The sequence below is a fragment of the Pongo pygmaeus genome, chromosome 10 (assembly GCF_028885625.2).
Source record: "Pongo pygmaeus isolate AG05252 chromosome 10, NHGRI_mPonPyg2-v2.0_pri, whole genome shotgun sequence".
Lineage (NCBI taxonomy): Eukaryota > Metazoa > Chordata > Mammalia > Primates > Hominidae > Pongo > Pongo pygmaeus.
In genome coordinates this window covers 67408306-67426219 of record NC_072383.2, presented here as the reverse complement: position 1 = coordinate 67426219, position 17914 = coordinate 67408306, and the positions used below count along the sequence as shown (strand labels likewise).

Sequence of the window (17914 nt, the reverse complement as noted above, 5' to 3'; positions counted from 1 at the left end):
ATTTCATCTGCCATCAAAGCACCATCCCCAACTTTAACCCCAAACACACACATACATACAAGGCAGACCTTTTTCATCTAAACTGTAAGTCTGTGGCTTACATGAAAACAAAATGCATTTAACCACACACAAGCTCCAGCGCTCAGACTTGTAGTTTCTACATGCTGCCCACACAGCACTTTGTGAGCATGTGATTTGGAGGAATGATGCCTAATCACACCACATTCCTTCCCTCAGCTCACACATCAAGAACTTGCCCTCTCAGCTGCATTCTTCTCCAAACAGCCATGGTCACCTTAGCAACCCTGTACTCCTAATATGGACAGCTGGTCCATTTAAAGTCAGTACTTTTTGGCAGGGAAAATGCTTGTTCTTCAAATTGGGGGAGAGAGGAGAGGTTTTCCTTTCAATACACATTACAGGGGTTGATTTAACTTGATCAGCACTTTTGTTACATGGCAGCAATTTGTGTTGAGTTTCAACCTATTCTGAATTTTGTTTTTTTGTTTTTTAATCTAAAAGCACGTAGCTGAAAAAATAAAATCAAGCCAGCTAATAAGGAACTCTAAGAATGGAACATGAAACAAAAAGGTACCTAAAATAACTGTTCTTTTATATACTATAAAACAATCCACATTTTTGTGTATTACGTTCAACCTCAGTTAAAATGAACTGTAACATCTGAAGCCTTAATACACAATAAGAAATCAGGGTCAGAAGACCCACATCTTTTTAATATCATAGTGTATTTTTGAACAACAAAAACACTGCTAAACTTCAAAGTCCCATAACTCCAAGTAGACTATCAATCTGCATTTCCATATTCCACCACCTACATGTGAAATCTCTCTCAGTCTTTCTACAGGCTTAAATGTAAGCTAGGTGTAAGCCAAGTGGTTACTATTATATATCTGAAGACCCTTCAGACCTAAAATGACCTAGAATAGCACTGGATTCCTCAAAAACAATCTAAATCTCTGCCTCTAACAATAAAACAGTGTCTGAACCAAATTAAGCCTTTTAGGATGGAAGATACTGGTTTATAATCCAGTATACCTGATTTTCACACTACAAACAAATAATTTGGCGGGGAGGGGATTACTATATTCTGAAAAACACAAGATCAAATTGCTCATTTCATCCCCTCAATGAAATTCTAATTTCCCACCCATCAAAACTAGACACATAACCTTTAAGTAAACAGGCATGCTCAAAACTAGAAATATGGCCAGGCGCGGTGGCTCACACCTGTAATCCCAACACTTTGGGAGGCCAAGGCAGGCGGATCACCTGAGGTCGGGAGTTTGAGACCAGCCTGACCAACATGCAGAAACCCCGTCTCTACTAAAAATACAAAACTAGCCAGGCACGGTGGTGCGTGCCGGTAATCCCAGCTACTCAGGAGGCTGAGGCAGAAAAATCACTTGAACCCAGGAGGCGGAGGCTGTGGTGAGCCGAGATCGCGCCATTGCACTCCAGCCTGGGCAACAAGAGCAAAACGCCATCTCAAAAAAAAAAAAAACCTAGACAACTTAAATTTATGGCATTCATTCTAACTTGGAAATACTTATGAAATACTTTTCTATATAACAGAGGTGGACCAATTCCATATTAATAAATGTTCCTTTGACTATGGCCTACAGTATTCATTGCTTATATTTTTGTCTGTATATGTGTGTTTTTTAAACTTCTCAGACTATGAGGTTCTTCCTGGTTAGAAACAACTTCCTTCAAGTTAAGACTATCCTAGTAATTATACCTTTTATATATAGGAAAGTATCAGCTGATAGGGTGGCAGTATAATATTAGTAAAAGAACCTAAAGCCAATCCTACTACTGGTTTCCTCATTTGTAAAATGAGAATACTATCCTATTTATGCAGTGTGGTAACACAACAAAGTAAGAATAATAAAATTACTATGTCATACAAAAGACTCAAAATTAAAGAAACTGGAGAAAGGGACTATGTTACCTGATGTATAATTCTCTTAGTTTTTAAAAAGGATGGCGGGAATATTCAACAATGAATAGAATAACAAGTCAATATCAACTTCAGTACTTTCTGGTCTTCCCACCAAAGATCTTATAAATACTTAAGTGCTGATATATAAATTAATACTTATTTTAAAAAGCCCTAATCTTGGCTTCACTTTCAGCAAATGTGTGAATTCCCTTCCTGCTATCGTTTGAATGTGTCCCTTCCAAAATTCAGATACTGAAATTTAATGGCCAATGTGATAGTATTAAGAGATGGGACCTTTAGGGGGTGACTAGGTAATGAGGGCTCCTTCCTCATGACCTAATTAAGGCCTTTATAAAAGAAGCTTTGCTCAGCATTAGTTTTGCTTGCCCTCCACCTTCCGCCATGCAAGGACACGGCATTCCTCCCCTCTGGAGGATGCAACCCTTACCAGACAGACAAACAAATCTGCCAGCCCCTAAGAGAGCTTCTATGAACCCTCTACTCCAAGTCACGTAGGCAATGTCCACTGAGTAAAAAAGATTAATGAGCCCCAATGGAAGAACTTTTTTCCTAAAAAGGATAAACCCACTCAATAAGCTCTGACCATGAGAAGCAGTATTTGAATTTTAAAGGTGACTACTTTTATCATACCCTTTTATCCTAAATTCAAACAAGACGATCTGTGTCTTGCTAGCAAATTCTGACATAGTAAAACAGTAGCTAATAAATGAGTGAGAATCCTATAATAAAGAAAAGATATTAAATAAATACATGGAAACAAATTTTTAAAAATCAGGAGCAATTAAGCCTTACTCAACAATATTAGTTTTATTACTATATTTACAATTCCTTACCTTGTGGAATTCTCTTCTGAGAAAAACAGATACAATTTTGTTCCTAAAAAAATTTCAGGTAGGAAGTGGAAATGTTAGTTTCAAGACAGTCTATTAAAAACAAAAAATTACAAAATGCTAACAGAGTACATTCAGAATATTATACTATGACATTTGATATTAAAAAAGCTTGAGAGACAGTTGGTCTCTAATAACAAAATTTATTACTTTTATTACAAAAATACTTATTCTATTCGCTAAATATCAAGTCATTTTGCTAGGTACCTGATGGTATATGGCAATTTTTATATTCTAAAACAGCTGTTAAGTCAAATAGATTTTACTCTTCCTAAGACTTGATGTTCTGAAGGGTACTTTTTTTTTTCGATGTAATTCACATAAGGTAAAAAACATTTCTTTGAACAGTGTTTTTTTAAACATATTCACAAAGTTTTGTAACCATGACCACATCATCTAATTCCAGAATATTTTCACCACTCCAGTAAGAAACCTCATACTGAAGGGTATACTTTTAATCCTAGGAAGAAACATATGAAACAAATTTAATTTTTAAAAATACGCAAGAAGCATAATGATCAAAATTACGCTGTAAGATACATCACAGAAATACACTTCTTAGAGCTGTATGGTAGAATTTGTACTACAAAGTAAAACCAAAAATACAAGGTAACTTTAATGTCTACCTTTTTTTTTTTTCTTTTTGAGACAGTATCTCACTCTGTTGCCCAGGCTGGAGTGCAGTGGTGCAATCTCAGCTCACTGCAGCCTCCACCTCCTGGGTTCAAGCGATTCTCATGCCTCAGCCTCCCAAGCAGCTGAAATTACACGTGCATGCCAACATCCCTGGCTAATTTTTATATTTTTAGTAGGGACAGGGTTTCACCATGTTGGCCAGGCTGGTCTTGAATTCCTGACCTCAGGTGATCCACCTGCCTTGGCCTCTCAAAGTGTTGGGATTACAGGTTATGAGCCACCATGCCCAGCCTGTCTATCATATTTTTTAATTAAATGATTTTCAAAGTAGATAACTATGAAGTTAAAAAAAAAAAAAAGATTTGGCCACACTTACCAAGCTGGTTGACACGCCACAGCTGCATCTTACTTTATGACAAATGGACTGTTTCATCACTTTTGCATCTGGGCATCTACTTCTTAATGGTCATTTCTGAAATATAGGTTAAGTTATTAAGAATGTTACTCTTGAATATATTATAACAAAACTCTTTAAGGATAATTATCTAAATTGTAGTGACCAGAAAGAACTCTCAAAGCACTTTTTTCCCCTTTGAGACAGGGTCTTATTCTGTCGCTCAGGCTGAAGCACAGTGGCACCATCACGTCTCACTGCAGCCTCAATCTCACGGGCTCAGGCGATCCTCCCACCTCAGCCTTCTGAGTAGCTGGGACCACAGGTGCATGCCACCATGGCCAGCCAATTTTTTAAATTATTATTTGCAGAGACAGGGTCTCACTACATTGCCCAGGCTAGTCTTGAACTCCCTGCACTCAAGCAATCCTCCCACCTCAGCCTCCCAAAGTGCTAGGATTACAGGTGTGAGCCACCATGCCCAGCCTCAAAGCACTTCTTGAGCAACCTTCTCATAAAAAACATTATTAACAGAGCTGAGACTGAGGTGGGAGAGATAGAAAACTGGCTATTTGTCCCACAGGACCAGAACTCTTCAGTCCTCAATTCCTGTCACCCAGTGGGACCTTGCAACTCCTGAGTGCCATTTACAGACTCGAAAAAAAAAAAAAGAAATATATGGGAGTCCTAATATAGTACATTCTGAATACAACAAATTGCTTATTTATTATAAACAATTATTATCATTGTTATAAGCAATTATCATTAATTGTTATAAGCAATTATTATTTTTGTTTATTGTCAACTTTCCCCCTATAACTAGAATGTAAACCACAGAAGGGATTTTTGTTGGTTTTATTTACTGGTTTTTGTTTTTTTTCTTTTGAGACGGAGTCTCACTCTGTTGCCCAAGCTGGAGTACAATGACGAGATCGCAGCTCACTGCAACCTCTGCCTCCCAGGTTCAAGCAATCCAACTGCCTGCCTAGCAGTTGGGACTACCGGTGCGCTCTACCACGCCTGGCTAATTTTTGTAGTTTTAGTAGAGACAGGGATTCACCATGTTGGTCAGGCTGGTCTTGAACTCCTGACCTCAGGTGATCCGCCCGCCTCAGCCTCCCAAAGTGCTGTAATTACAGGCTTGAGCTGCCACACCCAGCCTACGGGTATTTTTCAAGCACCTAAAACAATGAATTCCATGCTATAAGCGTTCATAAGGATTTACTGAAATGATTAATAAACAGATGAATTTTTTTAACTTAAATTGATGAAATATTTAACCTCCCAGTACTATTTATTTATTTATTTATTTTTGAGACAGGATCTCACTCTGTCACCTAGGCTGGAGTGTTGTGATGCAATCTCGGCTCACTGCAACCTCTGCCTCCCAGGTTCAAGTGATTCTGTCTTAGCCTCCCAAGTAGCTGGGATTACAGGCACATGCCACCACGTCTGGCTAATTTTTGTATTTTTAGTAGAGACGAGGTTTCACCATGTTCGCCAGGCTGGTCTCAAACTTCTGGCTTCAAGTGATCCACCTGCCTCAGCTTCCCAAAGTGCTGGGATTACAGGAATGAGCCACCATGCCCAGCCTACCTTCTAGTATTTTAAAATGTCACTACCCATGTAGTGTTCACCCTAGGAGCTCCAGTTTCAAAAGATATTCATATTATTACCACTTCCACTCTTACTAGCATGGTCCAAGCCACAATATTTTGCATACACATTAGTATAATAGTTCCCTGTCTGATCTCCCAGTCTCTCTCTTGCTCACCTCAACAAGTCAGTGAGATTAGCCATTTTCAAAAGAAAGTCAGATCATGTCATTCTTCTAATCGAATCCTCCAACTGAGTCCAGCTCAGTAGTCTAAAAGCCAAACTCCTTACAAAGGCCCATAAAGACCATGATCTGCTATCCCCTACCCCATCTCTCTGACCTCATCTACCACTCTCTCTCTTATTCATCCCATTCAAGCCATACCAACCTCTTTCCTTTCCTTAAACTTATCAAGCACCTTCTCACTTCAGGATCTCAGGACTTGTTTTTCCCTCTGCCAGTAACAAGAGATCTCTCTCTCTCTCTCTGGCTTATTTCTCCTCTTCCTTTAGGACTTTGTTTTTGTAAGTCATCTCATCAAAGAAATCTGCCCTAGTGTCCTGGGCAAGCCCAAAATAGCTGTCTTAGTTTTCCTTATCTGGCAAAGACTTTGTAAGGAATAGTAAATTATAAATTTGGGAGATGGTAATCTTCAAACATAACATCATCAATTTTTAGATCTTTCTTTGTGTCTAAACATCTGTAGAGCTACACTGTTCCTTTTAAAAGATTCTTAAGTTCCCAACTTCAAAGAAATAATGAAGATGTATCTATTACAGTGTGGTTTTTTAAAACTGTTGTTTTGTTTTTAAATCATCTGTACCATAACTCTAGAACAGAGTGGTAGAAGATTTGAATTAAAAGAGTCCCATTAAAAAACAAAAACCAGCAAAAAAAAAAAATGGCATTCCCTTTCCTCCCACTTTGTTAGGGATTTCTGTTTGGGATTATATTATAAGGTTCCAGGTAATCTCACGAAGTTTAAGTGCTTCAAATTTATCTGTTACCTTTAGGTATCAAGACCACCAGGAAAGAATCAAAAGAACTCACTAACTCTTAACATGACTAAACTAGCTATGACATGGTAGGATGTTTAAACTTAATTATTTTTTCTTTAAATAAACAAACTCCCCCTAGGCTAAGCCCTCCTCTGCCTTTTAAACATTCTATGGCTGGCAAACTTCAGGGTCTTAAGAGAGATAGCCAGGGGACAGAGAAAACAGCAAGTCTGACTCAGTGATCACATTTAACAGTCCCTGAAAACCAAAACAAAGATACAGTTCTGGCAAGAGTTCTCTAGAATTGCTGCAAAACTGACTTATCCACATACCTTTCATCTGAACAATCTATTTTCACTTATTTTAAGGTACATAAAGCATGTGTTATGTGCCTATCAGACCTTAGGTATAAAAATAAACCAAGAGTACAAAGAAAACAATTAGCGGGGGTTCCAAAAGTTAGATGATGAAATTTAATGTTCAAATCTGCTTTGTTTGGAAAGCTGGAGAGAACCCTTGAATATTTTTGTACCGAAATGCTCCCACTCATTTAGAAATCAGACTTTTAGCAAGTTCAACCACTTGAAAGAAAGCTAGTAATATTAAAAACTTTTATTGAGCAACTTCTATGTGCCCCATATTTACATTAGTTAATTCTCAGAATTTCCCAATCAAAAAGGTTAAAGCACACGGTGGTTACCTAACTTGTCTAAATCAGAGATAGCCTCAGGATTCCAAATCCCAGTCTGTCTTGTTCACTATTATAATCTGCAGTAAACTGGAATACAGTTATTAATGACAAATCCCATATTCGTGCCATAGGAATAACATGTAAATCCAGGCTGTTTATGTAAAAATTTGCTTAAAGCCAGGCACGGTAACCCACAACAAGAATCCCAGTTACTCAGGAGGCTGAGGCAGGAGGATTCTTTGAGCCCACAAGTTAGAGTCCAGCTTGGACGATGTACCTAGACCTTGTCTCTTTAAAAAAAAAAAAAATCATAAAAAAAAAAAAAAACTTTGCTCCATTCTTGCTTCAGACAAGAGGACAAATGAAGAAAGATTCACTGCTATACATTAAGAGTAAACCTGGGCATTACGGAATTATTAAGGGCATTAAGGGGTGAATCCAAAGAATGTGCCACACTTAGGTCTAAAAGAATTGAGTAAAAATAAGCTGGCCAGAGCAAAGCAAAATAATTGGTTTTCAAATCACCTTTAAATGACTGATTGTTATTCCATACACTTAGAAAAGTCAGGGAAAAAATGTCAGGGTTCCATGGGGTGGCCACACAGGTGTTCATCAAAAGTTTCTGCACTGGCCGGACGCGGTGGCTCAGGCCTGTAATCCCAGCACTTTGGGAGGCTGAGGCGGGTGGATCACGAGGTCAGGAGATCAAGACAATCCTGGATAACATGGTGAAACCCTGTCTCTACTAAAAATACAAAAAATTAGCCAGGCGTGGTGGCACGTGCCTGTAGTCCCATCTACTCAGGAGGCTGAGGCAGAAGAATCACTCGAACCTGGGAGGCGGAGGTTGCAGTGAGCCGAGATCGTGCCACTGCACTCTAGCCTGGGTGACGGAGACTCCGCCTCAAAAAAAAAAAAAAAAAAAAACAAACAGTTTCTACACTTTTCTGACTATCTGAAATATTTTTCTCTCTCATCTATCTACATACATACACATGTATATGTTAAATTATCTTTAAAGTAATTTTTAGAATTTATAATAAAATTATTAGTTTTATTAATTTTCCTAATTTTCTTTTTCTAAAAAATCCTCTCATGTGGAACACATTCTTGACATTATCAGACAACACTAATTGGCTTTAGTTCTTCATATTCAATAGCATCTAATTTTATAAGTGTCATTAATGAGAAAATATTGTGTAAGAATATTTTCTTTTTGACTCGTAAGCTTAATTGGTTATTATTAGATTGAACTACTGCCTATCACACAGTAAAAGTAGTATACCTACTGTATTTTAAAACGAAAATCAAGGTAATTCCTTATCAGGACACATTACCCAGGAAATGTAGCCTTATTATACTAATGTCCTAAGTTATTTGGAAAAAGTGAAAATTCCTTAGAACAGATTATCCCCATGATTAAAAAACATGCCATTTAAACATCAATACAACTTACTGATTTACACAGAGAAACAGACTGGTCAATTTAAAGTTTCCCAAAGGATGGGCCAGGCACCATGGCTCACACCTGTAATCCCAGCACTTTGGGAGGCCGAGGTCGGCAGATCACCTGAGGTCAGGAGTTGGAGACCAGCTGATAAACATGGTGAAACCCATCTCTACTAAAAATACAAAATTAGCCGGGTGTGGTGGTGCATGCCTGTAATCCTAGCTACTTGGGAGGCTGAGGCAGGAGAATCGCTTGAACCCAAGGGGTGGAAGTTGCAGTGAGTCAAGATTACACCACTACACTCCAGCCTGGGCAACAAGAGCAAAACTCCATCTCAAAAAATAAAATTAAAATCAAAATAAATAAAGTTTCCCAAAGTACTAAATACATATGTTAGTCTTCTAAATATTTGTGATCTGGAAATTATCAGCAAAAAACAACATTCTTTTAAAAAAACACATACCACTTGGTTGAGTTTATGGTGCTAAAAAAAAAAAAATCTCCCTCACAGTCTCCATTGCACTGATGGTTAATAAAGATGAAGGAAAGGAAAGGAGAGGAAAGAGAGGACATGTGTTCTCAAGATACCAATTATAAATAATACAACTTTATTTTTTTTAAGCCTTAGGATTTTAGTGTTCCTTTCTCAGTAACAAAGACTTTGTGTGCAGACCTAGAATTAGGAACATATAAAGATAATGGGATGGTCTGCATGGTTTTGAAATCAATGTTGGGGGTTATCACCTGTGGCATTTACTTGTTTTGTATTTTAAGGAAATGCAAATCACAGAGCATATAGATATGTATTGTTTCTTGAAACTTTATCATACACACACAGTCTCTCTATAGTCAGTTTGTCTCATCTTTCTCTCCTTTCCTTCCTTCCTCTTGAATACTCACAAACAGTACGAATAATGCATATTTAAATACTTGTGGTTTGTATAAAAACATGCTATACACATTCTAGGCCATGACATAAAACACTTTTTTTTTTTAGTAAAAAACCAATATTACATCTTAACATTGTGATTTGATTTAGAGCATCAAGGTAAAAACTTCCAGAGTGGAGGACTCTCCAAGATGGCTGACTACATGAAGCCAGGAGAAACAGCTCCCACCAAGGGACTGGGACATCAGGAAGACTCCTGCACTCCTAGCAAACCTTCAGAGGGAAGGCATTAAGATCAGAGGGAAGAAAGATACAGGGCACAGCTGAAGCGGGAGGAAGCTGGGAACTCTACACAGGGCTACCAGGCACCAGGACTAGTTCCTGGTCCCCAATGATTCCTGCAGAAGGGGTGAGTTGAACAGGCAAGGAGCAACCTGCTCTCACCAGGGGCCTCTGGAATCCCAGTAGGAAGAGACCCCTCTGCCACCATGGACACTTGAGTTGGCAGGGACAGCTACTTAGAGAAGTGGTAGTAGCAGAACTCCAGCCTGTGCTAAGTCTAGAGAGTTTGGTGCTGGAGCCTCTGTAGTGGAACACGGCCAGGGATGCCCATTCCCCTAGAATTGACTTGCTCCCATAGGAGATTTTAGCCCTAGTGAAATTGTCAGATCTGAACTCTGCAGAGCCAGTCTTGTCCATGAAACCGGGCCAGTTTGACGTGAACACCCTTCAGTCAGCTGGCCTCTCCCAGGGTCCCACCCCGGCCACACCTGCATGCAGTGCAGCCCCCAGGTACCTCCTGGGGGCCGCATCACAGCTCCTGCACTGGCAGGCCACGCCTGACTGGCAGAGTGCTCTAGCAGAGCTGCCCCACAGACACACACCAGGCTGCCTGTGCCCTCCCCCAACTGTGCCCTCCCCTGTGCTGCTTTGCCTACAAGCACTAGCCCACAGCAACCCCTCACATCACTTTGCCAGCATGTGCGTGCCAGTAGAAATCTTGCCTTCCCTTCCCAGCCAGGGCGTCTGCACCCTGCCATGCCTCTGCTGCCGTGAGTGCACCCCCGTCCCCTATCCCCCACCATACCACCACTGTCACAGAAGCACTGGCAGCAATGAGACCACCAGCCCCTGCCGCCGACACTGCTGCCTGCCCAAAACCAAGCATGGAGAACAGCAGACTGCCCCCATCAGTGCCCCATTCCATTCCTTGCAGGGACCCCCTGCCCTCTTCCAGCCATGCTGCTGCCCAGCTGCTGCAAATGCCTGCATGGAGGCTGGCACCCTGGCACTGGCTAGCACCTTGCCACAGTCCACACTGCCACTGCTGTTGGCACGTGCAAACGAGTACAAGGACCAAGCCTGCTGCTATCACCCTATGAAGTGCTTTGGCTGGCACTTGCCCATTGGAGTGTGGTGACCAGTGTTCCTGGAGCACTGGAATTTAATATCCGGCCAAACCAAGCTTCATAAATGAAGGAGAAATAAGATCATTTTCAGACAAACAAATGCTGAAGGAATTTGTTACCACCAGACCTGCTTTACAAAAGCTGCTGAAAGAAGTACTAAATATGGAAAGTCACTTTCCATATTTGTAGTGACTTACCAGTCACTACAAAAACAAACTGAAGTACATAGACCAGTGACACTACAGAGCAACCACACAAACAAGTCAGCATAACAAGTTAACATCATGATGACAGGATCAAATGCACACGTATCAATACTAACCTGCAATGTTAATAGGCTAACTACCCCAATTAAAAGGCACAGAGTAGCAAACTGGATAAAGCAGCAAGACCCAACGGTATACTGTCTTCAAGAGACCCATCTCACATGCAATGACACCCACGGACTCAAAATAAAGGAATGGAGAAAAATCTACCAGGGAAATGGAAAACAGAAAAAGCAGGGGTTGCAATCCTAATTTCAGACAAAACAAACCTTAAACCAACAAAGATCAAAAAAGACAAGGGCATTGCATAACAGTAAAAGGTTCAATTCAACAAGACGACCTAACTATCCTAAATATATATACACCCAACACAGGAACACCCAGATTCATAAAGCAAGTTCTTAAGAGATCTTCAAAGAGGCTTAGACTCCCATGCAATAATAAGTGTGAGGCTTTAACACCCCACTGACAGTATCAGACAGACCTCTGAGGAGGAATATTAACAAAGATATTCAGGACCTGAACTCAACACTGGACCAAATGAACCTGATATGCATCTACAGAACTCTCCACCCCAAAACAGAATATACATTCTTCTTATCGCCACACAGCACATACTCTAAAATCAACTACACAATCGAACATAAACAATCCTCAGCAAATGCAAAAGAACCAAAATCATACCAACTACCTTTCTGCACCACAACATAAGAAAAATAGAACTCAAGACTAAGAAAATTGCTCAAAACCTTAGTTACATGGAAATTAACCTGCTCCTTAATAACTTTTGGGTAAACAATGAAATTAAAGCAGAAGTCAAGAAATTATTTGAAACTAATGAGTACAAAGATACAACCAGAATCTCAGACACAGCTAAGGCAGCATGAAGAGGGAAATTTATAGCACTAAATGCTCACATAAAAAAGTCAGAAAGACCTTAAATAAACAACATAAAATTACAACTAAAAGAACTAGAGAAGCAAGAGCAAACTAACTCCAAAGCTAGCAAAAGACAAGAAATAACCAAAATCAGAGCTGAACCAAAGTAGACTGAGACACAAGAAACCATTCAAAAGATCAACACACCCAGGAGTTGGCTTTTTGAAAAAAATTAAGACAGACTGCTAGCTAGACTAATAAAAGAAGAGAAGTGAGAAGATACGAATAAACACAATGAGAAATGACAAAGACAATGTTACTACTGATCCTACAGATATAAAAATAACCATCACAGACTACTATGAACACCTCTATGCACACAAACTAGAAAATCTAGAAGAAATGAATAAAAGAAGAGCTGGTACCATCTGTACTGAAACTGTTCCAAAAAAACTGAGGAGGAGGGACTCCTCCTTAACTCATTCTATGAGGTGAGCATCATCCTGATACCAAAACCTGGCAGAGACACACACACACACAAAGAAAACTTCAGCCAATATCCTTGATAAACATAGATGCAAAAATCCTCAACAAAATACAAGCAAGCCAAATCCAGCAGCACACCAAAAAGTGAATCCCCTATAGTCAAGTAGGCTTTATCCCTGGGATGCAAGTTTGGTTCAACACACATAAATTAATAAATGTGATTCATCACATAAACAGAACTAAAGATAAAAACCACATGATCAATTCAATAGATGCAGAAAAGGCTCTCAATAAAATTCAATACCTCTTCACGTTAAAAACTCTCCACAACACCGGGCGCGGTGGCTCACGCCTATAATCCCAGCATTTTGGGAGGCCGAGGCGGGTGGATCACGAGGTCAGGAGATCGAGATCATCCTGGCTAACAAAGTGAAACCCCATCTCTACTAAAAATACAAAAAATTAGCCGGGCGCGGCAGCGAGTACCTGTAGTCCCAGCTACTCGGGAGGCTGAGGCAGGAGAATGGCGTGAACCAGGGAGGTGGAGCTTGCAGTGAGCCAAGATCGCGCCACTGCACTCCAGCCTGGGCGAAAGAGCAAGACTCCATCTCAAAAAAAACAACAAAAAACAAAACTCTCAACAAACTAGGTACTGAAGGAACATACCTCAAAATAATAAGAGCTATCTATGACAAACCCACAGCCAACATCATACTGAATGGGCAAAAGCTGGAAGCATTCCCCTTAAAAACCAGCACAAAACAAGGATGCCTTCTTGCCACCACTTCTATTCAACATAGTACTGGAAGTCCGGGCCAGAGCAATTGGGCAAGAGAAAGAAATAAAGGGCATTCAAATAGCAGGCGAGGAAGTCAAACTATCCTTGTTTGCAGACAACATAATTCTATATCTAGAAAACTCTACAGTCTCAGCCCAAAAGCTCCTAGATCTGATAAACAACTTCAGCAGTTTCGGGATACAAAATCAATGTACTAAAATCACTAGCATTCCTATACACCAACAACAGCCATGCTAAGAGCCAAATCAGGAATACAATTCTGTTCACAATTGCCACAAAAAAAACAAAACAAAACAGAAATATAGCTAACCAGGAGAGTAAAAGAGATCTACAACAAGAATTACAAAACACTGCTCAAAGAAATCAGAGATGACACAAACAAATGGGAAAACATTCCATGCTCATGGATAGGAAGAATCAATATCGTTAAAATGGCCACACTGCCCAAAGCAATTTATCAACTACCAATGACATTCTTTACGAACTAGAAAAAAATTTTTTTAAATTTATACGGAACCACCACCACAAAAAAAGCCCAAATAGCCAATGTAATCCTAAGAAAAAAGAACAAAGCAGGAGCCATCATGCTACCTGACTTCAAATTATACCATAGGGCTACAGTAACCCAAACAGCATTGTACTGGTACAAAAACAGGCATACAGACCAATAGAACAGAAGAGAAAGCAAAAAAATATGGCCACACAACTACAACCATCTGGTCTTCAACAAACTTGACAAAAACAAACAATGGGAAAAGGACTCCCTAACCAACAAATGGTGCTGGGATAACTGGACAGCCATATGCAGAAGACTGAAACTGGATCCCTTTCTGACACCATCTACAAAAATCAACTCAAGAGGGATTAAAAACTTAAATGTAAAACCCCAAACTATAAAAACCATGAAAGACAACCTAGGCAATACCATTCTGGACATAGGAACTGGCAAAGATTTCATGATGAAGATGTCAAAAGCAATTGCAACAAAAGTAAAAACTGACATATGGGATCTAATTACATTAAAGGGCTCATGCCCAGCAAAAAAACAAAAAACAAAAAACTAATAATAGAGGAAAAGAGACAACCTACAGAATGAGAGAAAATATTCGCAAACTATGCATCTGACAAAGCTGTAATATCCAGCATCTATATGGAACTTAAACATATTTTCAAGAGAAAAACAACCCCACTAAAAAGTGGGCAAAGGACACGTACCGACACTTTTCAAAAGAAGACATAAATGTGGCCAACAAGCATATGAAAAAAAGCTCAGTATCACTGATCACTAAAAAAATGCAAATCGAAACCACAATGAGACACCATCTCACACCAGTCAGAATGACTATTATTAAGAAGTCAAGAAATAACATGCTGGCAAGGTTACAGAGAAAAGGGAATGCTTATATACAGTTGGTGGGAGTGTAAATTAGCTCAACCATTGTGGAATGCAGTGTGGTGATTCCTCAAAGAGCTAAAAACAGAACTACCATTCAATCCAGCAATCCCATTACTGGGTATACACCCAAAGGAATATAAATCGTTCTGTCATAAAGACATACGCACATATATGATCACTGCAACACTATTCACAATAGCAAAGACACAGAATCAACCTAAATGCCCTTTAATGGTAGACTGGATAATGAAAATGTGGTACATATACAACATGGAATACTAAACTGTCATAAAAAAGAACAAGATCATATCCTTTGCAGCAACAAAAGGTGGAGCTGGAGGCCATTATCCTAAGCAAACTAACACAGGAACAGAAAACCAAATACCCCATGTTCTCGCTTATAAGTGAGAGCTAAAGATGAGTACACATGGACACAAAGAGGGGAACAACAGACACTGTGGCCTACCAGAGGGTGGAGGGTGGGAGGAGGGAGAGAAGCAGAAAAAAATAACTATTGGGTACCAGGCTTAGTACCTGCATTATGAAATCATCTGTACAACAAACCCCATAACACAAGTTTACCAATATAACAAACTTGCACACGTATCCCTGAACTTAAATAAAACTTCCAGAGTGAGTTTTCTTCTAGTCTTCAACATTACGCATAAGAGATGCATACAAATGTAAACGTCATCAGAGTCTGTGATTTTACTGTTTTTCATGAATTTTAATGCAATACACAAAATATTCACTATGAAGAGCAGCTTGGTATTAAAGCAGGTTTGCCTTTTATACGATCCCAGGGAACCGACTTACGTGAATACCAAAAGACCTCAGTATTTGACAACCTCTTCTTGAAGATGGTATCTTCATATCTATGTGTCCCAGAGACTGTTACCCAGTCCATTAACTTCCTCAGAAGTGGATGCAATTTGTATAAAACACACCTTGGCCCCCTTATTTTCTAGGCAATAATCCATAACTTCAAAAATAGAAGTCAATGAAAACCAGTTAAAACTTTTTTTTTTTTTGAGACGGAGTTTTGTTCTTGTTGCCAAGGCTGGAGTGCAAGGGCGCTACCCGCCTCCCGGGTTCAAGCGATTCTCCTGCCTCAGCCTCCCAAGTAGCTGGGATTACAGGCATGCACCACCACACCCGGCTACTTTTGTATTTTTAGTAGAGATGGGGTTTCTCCATGTTGGTCAGGCCAGTCTCGAACTCCAGACCTCAGGTGATCCACCTGCCTCGGCCTCCCAAAGTGCTGGGATTACAGGCATGAGCCACTGCGCCTGGCCTACAACTTTTTTTTTTTTTTTTTTTTAAGACAGGGTTTCACTTTGTCAACTAGGCTGGAGTGCAGTGGCACCATCTCTGCTCACTGCAGTCTCGACTTCCTGGTTTCAAGTGATCCTCTTGCCTCAGCCCCCAAAGTAGCTGGGACTACAGGCATGTGCCACCACACCCAGCTAATTATATTTTTTCTATGTTTTCACAGAGACAGGGTTTCACCATTTTGCCCAGGCTGGTGTCAAACTCCTGAGCTCAAGCAATCTGCCACCTCGGCCTCCCAAAGTGCTAGGATTACAGGCGTGAGCCCCCTGGCCAAAAATAGTTACAATTAAAAAAAAAAAAAATCTGCCTTTATCTGTCAGAAGGAAAACACTATCTTCATTTGTCAGTAGTTCTGGTAGGCTCTAAATATTTTTCAGCAGTGTACAAGATATAGAGACAATTTTTCCCACAACTAAACTCTAAGGTAATTTCTCATAAGTGGGAATTGTACAAAAGACAATGAAAGAAGGAATCGCCAATGTCTTCAACCAGTTTCCAACAAATTGAGAAGTAGAATTCATGTCTCATGAAGAGGTCTTCAATAAATCCATATCTCAAAGCACTCAAGACAAGCTATACCTGTTTTCTCTGAACTACTGCTGTGGAATAGTGTTTCTTGTGAAATCCACAAAACTTTTAGTTAAGATAAGCCAAATAATTCAGTGGTCCTCCCTAACTTGTGCCTCCTTCCTTATATATAAAAAAGTGCTTAATATTTTATACATAAATGCAATATAGGAAAAAAAATGCTAAGAAGAAGGGCAAAAAAGACAGGCCCTATAAATTTGCCATATTACAACATATTTTTAGACTGGGGGGAAAATACCTGTGAAATCATTATATATGTTACAGGTAAAGAAAATGAAGCAGCTTATGAGCAAGGAAAGAACTCAAGTTTGCAATATAAATGTTTTTTCCCCCCAGAATTACACATTCCAACAAATTTATAGGACATTTTAGCTTAATACATGTATAACATACGTGTATTATATATGAATCAGAACCGACAGCAATGCCGAAGAGTTTAAATAAATGCATGAATTATGAGTTAAAGGAAATTAGAAATGGCCTATGTGCCCTTTAGGAATGGCAGAATTCCAGTAAGAAATCTGTTTCCTTGGTGTGGCTCTTTAGGACAGTCTAGGGTCAGTGGATCACTGCTTTGGCCTCACACACCATTTCTTATCTAGATGATTAGTTAGATTCACCATTGGCAAATGCCCCTAAAGAAAAAAAAAAAATGTACAGGTTGAGTATCCCTTATCCAAAATGCTTGAAACCAGAAGTGTTTCGAATTTCACATTTTTTTCAGATTTTGGAATATCTGCATATACACAATGAGATATCTTGGGAATGAGACCAAGTCTAAACATGAAATTCATTTACATTTCATATATACCTTATACATATAACCTGAAAGTAATTTTATACAACATTTTAAATAATTTTGCCCATGAAACAAAGTTTGTATATACATTGAACTATCAGAAAGCAAAGGTGTTGCTATCTCAGCCACCCATGTGGACAATCTGTGGTTGTTTAGCACTATCATCATTCTGCACACAGAAAAGGTAACTAACTACAGCTGTGAGGGCTGGGAGGGTCTTTTTTCCCTTGTGGAGGATGAATAAGCTGTGTGTTGTGTGCCTGTGTTTTCACTGTAGCCCATGACATGAGGTCAGATGTGAAATTTTCACTGTAGCATCATGTTGGTGCTCAAAAAGTTTTGAATTTTGGAGCATTTCAGATTTCAAATTTTTGGATTAGGGAAGCTAAGTCTATATATGCCAACACTGTTTTCAAAAATGGACTACTGCT

The 17914-nt window shown here is 39.5% G+C and overlaps 1 protein-coding gene across 7 annotated transcripts in view; it reads right to left on the bottom strand.

Annotated features, from left to right (window-relative positions):
- The window catches only part of FRS2 (fibroblast growth factor receptor substrate 2), a 112348-nt gene that overhangs the window by 44644 nt on the left and 49790 nt on the right, over positions 1-17914 (bottom strand). For 4 of the 7 annotated variants that reach the window (XM_054443240.2, XM_054443232.2, XM_054443241.2 and 1 more), the window contains 2 exons: positions 3887-3982; positions 2818-2860 (listed from right to left, as the gene is read on the bottom strand). The gene's annotated coding sequence lies outside the window, so the exon portion shown is untranslated. The remainder of the gene's footprint in view (positions 1-2817; positions 2861-3886; positions 3983-17914) is intronic. The other 3 variants (XM_063646498.1, XM_063646499.1, XM_063646497.1) reach the window with 1 other exon arrangement.